Genomic DNA, 12331 nt, shown 5'->3' with positions numbered 1-12331 from the left:
AGGCGAATGACGACTAAGAGTAAAAGAGTAATTTTGCCCACAAAATATACAGTCAATTCACTTTACAGTATATTCTGTGAAGCGCTTTGAGACGTCTTGAAGATGTGATAAGGTGCTATATCAAATGCAAGGATTATTATTATAATGTGGACTAACCCATTTTGACCATTGCAATGCGTTGTCAAACAGACAGAAAATTTAAATAATAATTAATTTAAATTAATACAATTAAAATGAGAGCAGAGCTCTCTCAGCATTATTTATTGAAGCTATTTTTTCTCTATAATATCTGTTCTTTGTTTTCTCTCTTCTATGGGTCATTAATTCTCTGAACCCCCAACCTACACATTATTTTTCTTTCTTTCATTCTCTGGAATTTAAAACTAATCACCCCATTTTCCTACTCTACGTTCCCAGAATTTAAAATACACTGAACTTCCTAGCTCGATCAGTCTCCTTTTCTCTCTACAATCTACAGGCTTTTAAAATCTAAGTCTGGCATTCAAGTTAAAACTTTGGCAATGTCCTGCACTGTGGGCCTTGGCTTTTCTCCAAGGGTTCTCAATAAGAAATCAAACACTTATCTAACCTGGAACACTCTTGCCCAGCTTCCAGTGATTATTCAATTAACCCTGTCACTACACTTAACAGCAAGGCACTACAGCAAATGCCACAATTAATATTTTCTATGGCCACTGTAGGATACTTTCAGCAGATCCTGTAGCTGTCTGACCCTGACCCCTCCCTCTTGCTCCTCCCTGAATGCCCTGCAAGCTACTTGTCATTTAGGCACCCATCTTAGGATACCAGTATGTTTCCTGCAGTCCACATTGCTGCTGGAAGGGAGTTTAGATTTACTAGCTTTGAATTGCGACATTGACAGCTCGGTGCTAAGTGAAGTTAACATTGTTACCTTTGGAAGCTGTCTAACAGTCTACATACTAGAAGTGCAGCAACACATTCAACCTTGCATGATTTAAAGCCCAAACTGATTTATATTAAAATGATAGCTTTTAAATTGTAGGATTATACACAGTATTTTTGATGTGATATTTTGTTAACCACATACATGGCATAGGAAGGCAGAATAAGCATTCGCTATCATTTTTTTCAGTCTTTTGACCAAAAGTATTGTATTCCGGTAAATGAAATGGAGACAAAAATTTACATTGTCTTAACAGATTCAAAAGGTTAACTTAACCTGAGTTAAAAAATATCATGTGAAGCAGCACTGAAACACCATGTACCAAAACTGGTAGTGATAATGGCAGCCCTGCAATTTTAGCATTGTTTTCAGGGCTAACTAGTGTTGGAATTGGGGAGAAGTGGTGTTTCATATCCACAACTGGTCTTTCAATTATTCTCTGAAAATTGCAGTGTTTATTAATAATAACAGATCTGTTATCACAACAAACCTATTAAGAACATTACAATTTTCACTCGAGACAACCATTTATAAGCTGTCCTTCACAAAGGGTATCATCTCGGAGCGCACAAGAACTGTGCGTTGTATTCTTGAAATCTATTTTTTGTTAGTATTGAACTGAAATCTATTTTTTTCAATGTTGATCTTTCTTACACACTCCCTGCCTCCCTCTCCATTTAAGGTTAATAAATCCACACATGTTAAAAATTACCTGGAAATTCAATTAGCTTGCTCTGAAATATCCAGAGGGCAGCTGATGGCCTTAGTGGAGTTCATGAACTTTCTGTGAGATACCTGAACACTATTTCAGAAAATGACTGATGTTGGTCCCCAGTGATTGGAGTTGACAAGGCAAAACCTTGATATTACAAGCTTGAGAGGCCACCAGTCAAAGTAGTAACATTTACAACCAAACTTTAGCCAGCAGCACTCTCAACTCTGAGTCAGAAGGTAGTAGATTCAAACCACATGACATGACTTGAGCTCAGTCTTGTCTTGACACTCCAGTGCAGTCTTTGGGGAGTGCTGCATTGATGAGACTGTGCTTTGAGTGAGATGTTAAACAGAGGCCCCATCTGGCCATTTAGGTGGATATTAAAGATCCCATTGCACTGTTTGAAAACAGAAGGAAGTTTTTCCCAGAGTCCAGGCCATAGTCATTCAAGTAAGTTTGTCATTCATTTCATGGCTGTCTGTGCAGAATACTGTAGCACCTTCATTACTTTTTACAGCAATTACTTGTGAAATGCTTTAAGACATTGACATTAGAGGCATTATTTAAATACATCAACTGGTTCAAAGATGCATTATTATAACTAAATTCCACATTCAAATTAACAGACCTTAATATTAAGAAAAAAACAGTACCATGTTACACAACACTGGACAAATGAGCCTTATACAGGGTTATATACCCTGTATGTGTACAACCTTTCATATAGGGTTGGGGTCTCCAACCAGTTCAGCATCATTTCACACATCCTCAATAAAAACAAAAGGAATGATGTTTACTGCAAATTAAACAACAAAGTTTATATTTTTATTTTGAGATGCATGAAACACTTTGTGCATCTGGCTGTTTTCAATTGAACTAAATAACTATGCAATTCCATTGTTCCTTCCTCTTGTCTTTTTGATCATGCGCGAAAGCACCACCTAGCGGTGATTGTTGGAAACCCCTGATATAGGGTTACATCTTGAAGTATTTCACAGAGACAGAGTAGAAACCAAAGCAATGGTACAGTTAAAGAGGTAGCATTTTGGAAGGATTTTGAAAGCAAAGAGGGAGGGTTCGAGGAGAGAGATTTGGGGAGTTCCAAAGCCATAGCAAATGAATTTTGGTCGCCATTGGTGGTAGGAACTGTAAGCAAGCAGGCCAAAGATTGCAGAGTAGAAGGAATGGGCAGTAGAGGAGCACTGCAGTAGGTTGCAGGGGTTGAATGGGGCAAAGCTGTGAAGGGATCTGAAGATTAGAACTTCAAGGATTTCAAGGATCTTGAAATCAATCAGCTGGGAACAAGGAGAGAGTGGACCCTGGACAGAAGAAATGCAAGCATATCCAGGGAGTAACAGGATGGGGTTTCTATTCAAAGCTTAACTTTGTAAATGTTGAGTATGAAACTGTACTATGCCCAGAGTATGCACCATTGGGTCTCAAATGTGCTGCACCATCAGGGTTGTGCGCAGGTTCAACCATTGTGTTCTTATAATTTCTCATTCATAGCTGCTTCAGTGGAAAGAGGAAACTAGAGTAGGCCAGGTACTTGCTTATAATTGGTGGAAATTCCAGACAACCTGTATTATTTGCATAAATCATTCTTGAGACTGATTCAGAGTGGTTTTGCAGAAGTCACTTGTCCATTATGGAGAGAGCAAATAAAAAAAGGAAACATCTTAAAAGAAAGGCAAACCTTGTAGAAATTTTTTTGGAGGGTTAGCCGAGTGTCTGATACATACAGAAACCCATAACCATGCTTAAGACTTTCCAAACCAAATTGAAACTTCCATGCATCCCACCTACACATGGAAATCCCAGAGATAGATTGTTGGAATGGAATGCGCACTCTCTCCCTGGAAACACGCAACCTGCTTACCCAATTCCAGAAACTATTAGGCGCAGGTTGGCAAGAACCAAGGCTTACAGACCCCAAACTGTGTGTTGGGGTACTGCTGGAGTCTAACCAGCTAAAACCACATAGCTTGCCATTGATATTACTCCCTGCTCCCAGTGACTGGTGTGACCTTACAGGTCCTGTCGAGAAGCCAGGCTGGCTGCGCTTTCATCAGCAGCGCCCTGGAATACTGCAGACCCGTCTAGCTCAAGAACCGGACTACCAAGACATCAGAGAGGGTTGGCTCGATTCCGACATTCCTTTGACAAGCATGTCATCTTGGAGCCAGTTCAGCTCCAAGGAGATCCTGCTTACCTCTCATCCACACACTCCAAGGTATCTACTGAAGTTGATAGGATTATTAAACCACAGGTTGTGACCAATTTGCTGATCTTGTTCTTTTTATTCCCAGTTTGTGAATGGAAATCCAGATAGGAGTGAACATCAAACTTATGATAAATTCAGCCAGATCATTTAATGTGACATAAAATGGTAACTAAAACAGAAGAACCACTGCAAGAATAATAGCACAGCTGAGAAATGCGAATAATAATCCTTCCATTTGATACAGTGTTGCCTCAAGTTGTCAAAATGTCTCAAAGCATTTCACATGATTTTCCTGTAATGTGTAAGTGTATGTAAATTTGTAGACAAAGTGGTGAGAGTCAAAGTTTTGTCTGTGCTTGTGGGATTGGGTGTTAAATAATTGTTGAATAAAGCTCATCCTATATTGTTTTTAAAAATTTTCACTGGCTCTCCTATGGGCACCAACTCATGTTGAGATAAATGTTAATATCAACAGCATCCCTAAGTATCCTAATCAAATGGGTATTTTCACACGCTTCTTTTATTTGCTTGATGTTAATATCCTGGCAATGACAATACTTTATACAATGTATATTTAGAGTCAAATGACAAGGCGTCAAATGACTGCTGATAACAGACCAGCCAGGCTGGCTCATATGTAGTGCTTGGAAGGGCTGATCTGTCGCTGGGAGCAGGGATTCTTTACACTCAGCTCCAGTTAACCCTGCAAGTCAGGGTAGGCTGGTCCTAGCTGGACAACTAGTGGGAAGCTTTCCAGACATTGATTTCAATGGCAAGCTATGTAATTTTAACTAGTTAGACTCTTATCAGTATCCCAACACACACTCTGGCTCATGCCAGCCTGCGATTAAATCTCTCTGGAATTCGGAAAGCAGGGTGTATCTCTCTGGAGAGAGTGCACATTGTTTTCCAAACACAGGAATTTTCACATGTAAGTGGCATGCATGGAACTCTGATTTGGATACTCTTAAGCATAAATTTCTATATGTATCAGACACCTGGCCGACTAAAAAATAATATTGAGAGTCAAGGAAGCCATGCTAAAGGAAAACAAAAACTAAATGGTTACAGAATATGATCTGGGGACACATTGTATTTATTAAACTGATATTGATAATTTCCGTACCATTAACTACAGCAATCTACTTTTGTTTCCTATATTTAACAGTCTTATTAATTGCTTCTCTAACAAGACATCAAGTTGCCAGCTCACAAATCAGATTGTGACTGCTTCCCAAAAGTCAATGCTACAACTTTAAGATCTATCTGAAAATTAATAAAATCTATCCCTATACTGGATACATAGATGAGAAGTTTGAATGCTTCCAGCTAAAGATATGTAAGGTGAGTAATGGCAGTTCCATTATATTAACTAATAACTAATTTACCTCACTGCTTAAATTATTTGCTAAACAAGCACATGTGAAGGTTTAAACTCCAATAAAGTGAATGAGTTACAACAGAACAAAAACATTTAGGATGTTAAATTAGATGAGTGATGTTTCTGACCTGGCGTTCTGGCAACATTTTACAATGAGCTTTTGTACTGATAAGGAAGTTGAAACATTAAAAAGTCCCTAGAAAATCTACTAGCCTGATAAGCAGTTGCTTAAGTGGCTGTTTTATTTTCACGAGACGAAGACCCTTATCGAAAATTCGAAAATGTGTTGATAACTTAGTCCCAAATCCAACAAGACTGTAAGCAAATAAACATGCACAATTTGAATAGGAAAAATAAATCATAAATAACTAAAAAGCTTTAATTATTATTATTATTAAATAAGCTTTAAATACAGCTCCATTATAATAACCCTTGCATTTGAATATAGCGCCTTATCATATCATTGAGATGTTTCAAAGTGCTTCCCAGAATATACTGCAAAGTAAATTGACTGCATATTTTGTGGGCGAAACACAACAGACAGTGTCCCACAAACAGTCATGGATTGAGTGACCAAATTATTGTTATCTTTTAAGGGATGATTACCCCCAGAAAGCGATCCACCAATCGACTAACAACCGGGTTCCTACTTGTTGCTAGGTAAACAGAGGCGCTTGTGCCTAAGGTTTCGACCATAAATAAGTAAATTTCAGTTGATGCTTAACTCCATTAGACTACAAAAGGACCATGTCCAAGCATATTGATTTTTAAAAAAATACAATGCTTTCACAGGTCGGCAATTGTTTATTTAAGCCCCAACCTGGCTCTTAGCAAAAGCCTACCTGAACTAACGAAAAACATCTGTCTGGGACAGAGCTAACTTGTTAAGCTCCTCTGCAGCCCCACAGGGATATGACTCAGAAGGGCCAAGCCGATCAAAAACACCTCAGGTGCATTCTTGTCTGTCAATATCAGCAAAAGCACTAAAGGAATGAAGCAAAATAAAATAAGTTCAGCGAACAATAAATATGCTTCATGTATAGACTAAATACTCATAAAATCTTACTATAGAATAATATATATCAGAGATTTTGGGTTACACCGCATTTGACAATTAAAATCAAATTTGACAATTAGAATCAAAAATGTCCTGAAAGGCATCAAAGGGGATGATGTAAGGATGGTTCCAATGCACGTCTCTACTTACCAAACTAAGTATATCGGTAAATATATGCCAGCTTTAATTTCTCTAAGTTATTTTTATTCCTTTGTTAAACTGCAATTGTGTCTACGTAGGCTCAATGTATTTTTGCTTGTATTCATTGGGACTAGTGGATGTTTGAACTGCAAGAGAAAGTCCATTTGCTAACTACCCTTCGTCTTGTGTATGTAAACTATCTATAGTGCAATTCTTCAAATGATAGAGTTACCAGAATATCCTTTCAACTTGTCATTAAGCCATATCAAGAATCCTGTAGCATATTGATTAGAGCACTTGCCTTGCAAGTGTGAGGACCTGGGTTCAATTCCCGGACAGGGCGAAACCTTTGCCAAGTTTCCTTACTTCACATGCCTCTGTCTAACTAGCGATAAGTAGGAACAGTAAGTTAGTCCATTTGTGGATCACTTTCTGGGGATAATAAACCCTTCAAAATAAATAAATAATAATAATTTGGTCACTCAATCCACGACTGTTTGTGGGACACTGCTGTGCACAATCGGCTGCCGTGTTTCGCCCACAAAATATAGTCAATTCACTTACAGCATTTTCTGTGAAGTGCTTTGAGACATCTCAATGATGTGATGAGGCACCAAATCAAATTTGCTAGTATTATTATTTATTATATTCCACATTTTCTCCCTGTATTTTTGCATGCAAAACTATCTGATCTTCCTCTGAACATTTGGTTGTTAAGATGAGACATGTCTTTTTCAGCAGTGATTTATTTACAAGTCTAAAATGCCTCTGTTGGAACTACATATAAGCATTTCTTTTCTCCCCTTCATGATTCATTCTTCTCCAATCTTGTAGTCTGCTCTACTTAAATATGCCTCAGGCAAGTTCATAATAGAAAATCAGCAACATCTAGATATAGAAGTCTACATGTTAGACAATTATACATGTCAAAGAACCTGAAACAGTAGCCATTCACATTCACATCTGCACATTATATTTACTAATAGCAACTCAGTTGTTTATGGAGAATCCTCCCAATACCTTTGAGCGCTTCGTGGCTGCCGAACGGGATTCCCTACTCCAAAACACCAGCAAGATTCCTGCAAGTTGACTGTGAAATACAGACAAGTCTGCTTAACGTTATACTCTTGTCAGACTTGAAAAATTATAACATTATACGTACTTTGGACTTCCTAACTGTTCCCTGCACCAAGCTTCATGAGTTGCTCATATCCATCCTCGCCCAGCTTCACTGACTCTCCACCCCCCAGGCGATCGAGTTTAAGATCCTCGTTCTCACTTTCAAAGCCCTCCACGGTCTTGCATCTCCCTACCTCTGCAACCTACTAACACCTTTCCAACCTTCTCGTTCCCTCAGCTGGCCAGGTACATGTCCCCGCCCTGCCCATCCCACCATTGGCGGTCAGGCATTCAGCCATCCTGCCTCCACCCTCTGGAATTCCATCGCTTTGCCCCCTCCCTCGCATCCTTCAAGGCGCGTCTCAGGACCTTTCTCTGTGACCATGCCTTTGGTCATCCTCCCACCCCCATACCCCTTGCCCCTCTCCCCCTCTTGATTCCAACCCCCAGTGCCTTGGAATGTCCTCCCAATGTGAAAGGTGCTATAACATAACATGTAGGAGCAGGAGTAGGCCATTCGGTCCTTCGAGCCTGCCCTGCCATTCAATCATGGCTGATCTTCTAATCTAACTCCAGCTAATAACCTGACCCTGCCTTATCCCCATATCCCTTAATCCCTTTTGCAATAAGAAATCTATCTCAGTCTTGAAATTGTTCAAGGACTGAGCGTCAACAGCCCTTTGGGGTAGCAAGTTCCATACATTCACCACCCTTTGAGTGAAGAAGTTCTTCCTCAACTCAGTACGAAAGGGTTGGCCTCTGATTTTAAGGTTGTGACCCCTGGTTTTAGTTTCTCCAACCAGGGGAAACAATCTCCCACTATCTACTCTATCATGCCCTTTGATGATCTTATAGGTTTCTATAAGATCCCCTCTAATTCTTCTATATTCTAGAGAATATAGGCCCAAATTGGTCAGCCTATCCTCGTAACTCATCCCCTTCATCCCTGGTACTAACCTAGTAAATCTACGCTGCACCCCCTCCAAGGCAAGTACATCCTTCCTTAAATAAGGAGACCAAAACTGCACACAGTATTCCAGGTGTGGTCTCACCAGGGCCCTATACAGTTGCAGCAAGACTTCCCTACTCTTATACTCTAATCCTTTCATAATGAATGCTAACATACCGTTCGCCTTCCTAATTGCTGCTGCACCTGCAGACTAACTTTCTGTGATTGGTGTACAAGGACACCCAAGTCCCTCTGGACGCTAACACATTCCAATCTCTCCCCTTCTAAAAAATAACCCGCTCTACTGTTTTTGCTACCTAGGTGGATGACTTCGCACTTCCCTACATTATACTTCATCTGCCACCTACCTGCCCAATCACCTAACCTATCTATGTCTCGCTGCATTTTTTTTATGTCGTCCTCTGTGTTGACTCATGGTTTTGTGTCATCCGCGAATTTAGATATATTAACTTCGATGTCCTCATCAAGATCGTTGGGACTGATCCTTGTGGCACTCCACTCGTCACATCCCACCAATCTGAAAAGGACCCGTTTATCCCTACTCTTTGTTTCCTACCCGTTAACCATTCCCCAATCCACGTTACTATGCTCCCCCAATTCCATGGGCCCTTATCTTTTGGACTAACCTTTTATGCGGCACCTTATTGAATGCCTTCTGGAAGTCCAAATAGACCACATCCACTGATCCACCCTTATCTAGTTTACTGGAAATATCTTAAAAAAAACTCTATGAGATTTGTCAAACATGACTTCCCTTTTGTAAAGCCATGTTGACTTGGCCTAATTATATTGTGCTCCCCTAAATACCGCATTACCACATCCTTAATCAATGATTCTAATTTTTTTCCTATCACTGATGTGAGACTAACTGGCCTATAGTTCCCCATTTTTTCCTTTCCACCTTTTTTAAATAGTGGTGTGACATTTGCAATCTTCCAATACAAGGAGACTGTTCCAGAATCCAAGGAATTTTGGAAGATAAGGCCTCCACTATCTCATAAGCTACCTCTTTTAAAACCCTGGGATGCAGGCCATCCGGACCAGGGGATTTGTCACTTTTTAGTGCTAACAGTTTCCCTAGCACCAATTCTCTACTAATGAAAATTTCCCTAAGTTGCTCCCTGTCCTTATCCCTTTGGTGCATCTCTATTGTTGGCAGACTTGTTGTGTCTTCTCGGGTGAAGACAGATGCAAAGTACCCATTTAGGGACTCTGCCATGTCCTTGTCCCCCATTACAACTTCTCCCATCTCTGACTGAAGTGGACCTACATTTACCCTCACTAGCCTATTCCTCTTAGTATATTTGTAAAAACTTTTACAATCAGACTTAATGTTCCTAGCTAGCTTACCCTCATACTCCTTTTTCTCGCTCTTAATGAGTTTTTTAGTTTTATTTTGCTGGTTTCTAAAACTCTCCCAATCTTCAGATTTGCCGCTTTTCTTGGCAGTTTTATAAGCCTTTTCTTTTAATTTGATGCTTTCCCTAACTGCTCTAGTTAGTCACGGATGAATTGCTTTCCCTGTGGTGCTTATTCCGCAAGGGAATATGCGACCGCTGAGAATTTTGCACTGTACCCTTAAATATTTGCCACTGTTGGTCTACATTTTTACCTCTTAATCTTATTCTCCAGTCTATTTTACCTAAATCTTTCCTCATACCTACAAAATTAGCCCTATTTAAATTCAGAAGACTTGCCTCGGATTTAACTATATCCCTCTCTAACTTAATGCAGAATTCAATCATATTGTGATCACTCTGCCCTTGAGGATTCTTAATACCTACACTGCCAACTAGCCCTGTTTCATTACACAAAACAAGGTCTAGGATGGCCTGTCCCCTAGTTGGTTCCTCGGCATGCTGCTCTAGAAAGTTATCTCTCATACACTCAATGAACTCTTCTTCTGACCTACTTTAGCCGATTTGGTTTTCCCAATCTATGTGGAGATTGAAATCACCCACTATTATCGCTTTCCTACATGCTCCACTGATTTCTTGATTAATACCCTGTGCTATATTGTGATCGCTGTTTGGTGGTCTATAAACCACTCCCATTAATATTTTCTGCCCTTTATTATTTTTTATTTCCACCCACATTGTCTTGACCTCCTGGTCATCGGATTTCAGATCCTTCCTCTCCACTGCTTTTATTTCATCCCTAATTAACAGGGCTACCCCCCACCTCTTTTCCCTATATTGCTATATAAATCAATTTGTTGTTGTACTATAATAGTGGAACTTCCCTTAAATGCAAACAATTCCAGACTGTCCTGAAGGAATTTACAATTTAAAGGATAAGCATAAAACATCCAATATTTTACTTTCATTTCCCCATATTAAAGGGTGTTTAAAAAAAATAAAATCACTTATTTTTGAGTTTCATTTTGAATCACTAAAACAACAGTCACTATGGTACTGAAATACAGAACTGAAACAGCCTCTTCTCATCGGATCATCTGCCTTCTATTAACCCACCCCAAGCTTTCATTGAGTGATCCATATGTCTGTCCATCAACCCATCCCGTCCTCCCATGGACTATCCACCTGTATCTTCGTTCCAAATGCTGGAGCAATGCTTCCTGCAGCGCTGCACCACTGGGTATAACATTTGTTAATCTGGACCATAAATTTGCATACCTTTTGACAAATTATAACATGATTATAGCTACACAAATGTCTACAAAATATACCAAGCTCAGCTTCCTGTATAATATTATGTGGATTATAACAATAGGCGACTTAATATTATGCAAATCCGACTGTACTTCTGCATTATAAGTTAACAAACTATTAGTAAATCCCGTTGCAAACTGCCACAACTCTGGAATAAATGTGTTTGTGGACAATGGGGGGTGGGGGGGGGGAGAGAAGTGAGACAGAGAGGGACGGACACACAGAGAGAGCTGTCACTCAAAAAGTTCCATGAATTTTGGAAACGGATTTGTTCTTAAGTACTTACTGTAGATTTTCCAACATAGGTTAAAATGCATTTAGTACTATATTCTTAAATTTACCATTTATGTAGAGTTCACAAGTGTGCAAATTTGAAATATCAATGAAAAATTACAAAAACCATAAGGTTTAGATACAATCAATTGGAAATACTAGAAGGATAAGACCCATCAATAGCAAGTTTTCTTAAAAGCATTTTAGACACTCACTAACTAAGCTAAATTGCATACTTACACAGTAAGCTACTGGGCTGTCTACTTCGCTAAAGTAGAGGAGTCTGATTCACCCACAGATTTTACTCCATTTACGTAATCATCAAGATACAAAAATATCAGGCAACACAGGACAGGCAAGGAACTTCCAACTATTCAAATAATGAACTAGCAGCTATCTGAACTACCCGGAACAGACAGATGTAAGGACCTGGGTTCAGCATCTCATTCAAATGTCAACACTTGGCTTGGAAGAGGCATGCACATTGGCAATGAAGAGCCAGGAAGGTTGAGAATAAATTCCAAACACTATTAATGGCTGGCCAGTTTCTCTGAATATCAATTAAGAAGGGAAATTTAGACAGGTCTTCAATGCGAGGAGGCAAAGCCCATTTTCCATATGCCTCTAAGACATCCTTATAAAGTCACAAGTTTCTGGTTGCGTGGATAAAAACAACGAAGGAAATTCATAAGCTAGATACCGAATGACTCTTCTTCCTTCAATGGCAAGGCGATCCAAATAAGGATCTAATCTTGAAAGCAAGAGCTAATAAACCAGTTAAAAGTGAAATCAGAAAATAGTTGAGTACGTGGAATGCTTTGTTCACTAACAGCTGCGGATATACAATCGATAGG

The sequence above is a fragment of the Callorhinchus milii genome, unplaced genomic scaffold (assembly GCF_018977255.1).
Source record: "Callorhinchus milii isolate IMCB2004 unplaced genomic scaffold, IMCB_Cmil_1.0 Scaffold4, whole genome shotgun sequence".
NCBI classification, from domain to species: Eukaryota; Metazoa; Chordata; class Chondrichthyes; order Chimaeriformes; family Callorhinchidae; genus Callorhinchus; species Callorhinchus milii.
This window is presented reverse-complemented; position numbering follows the sequence as displayed.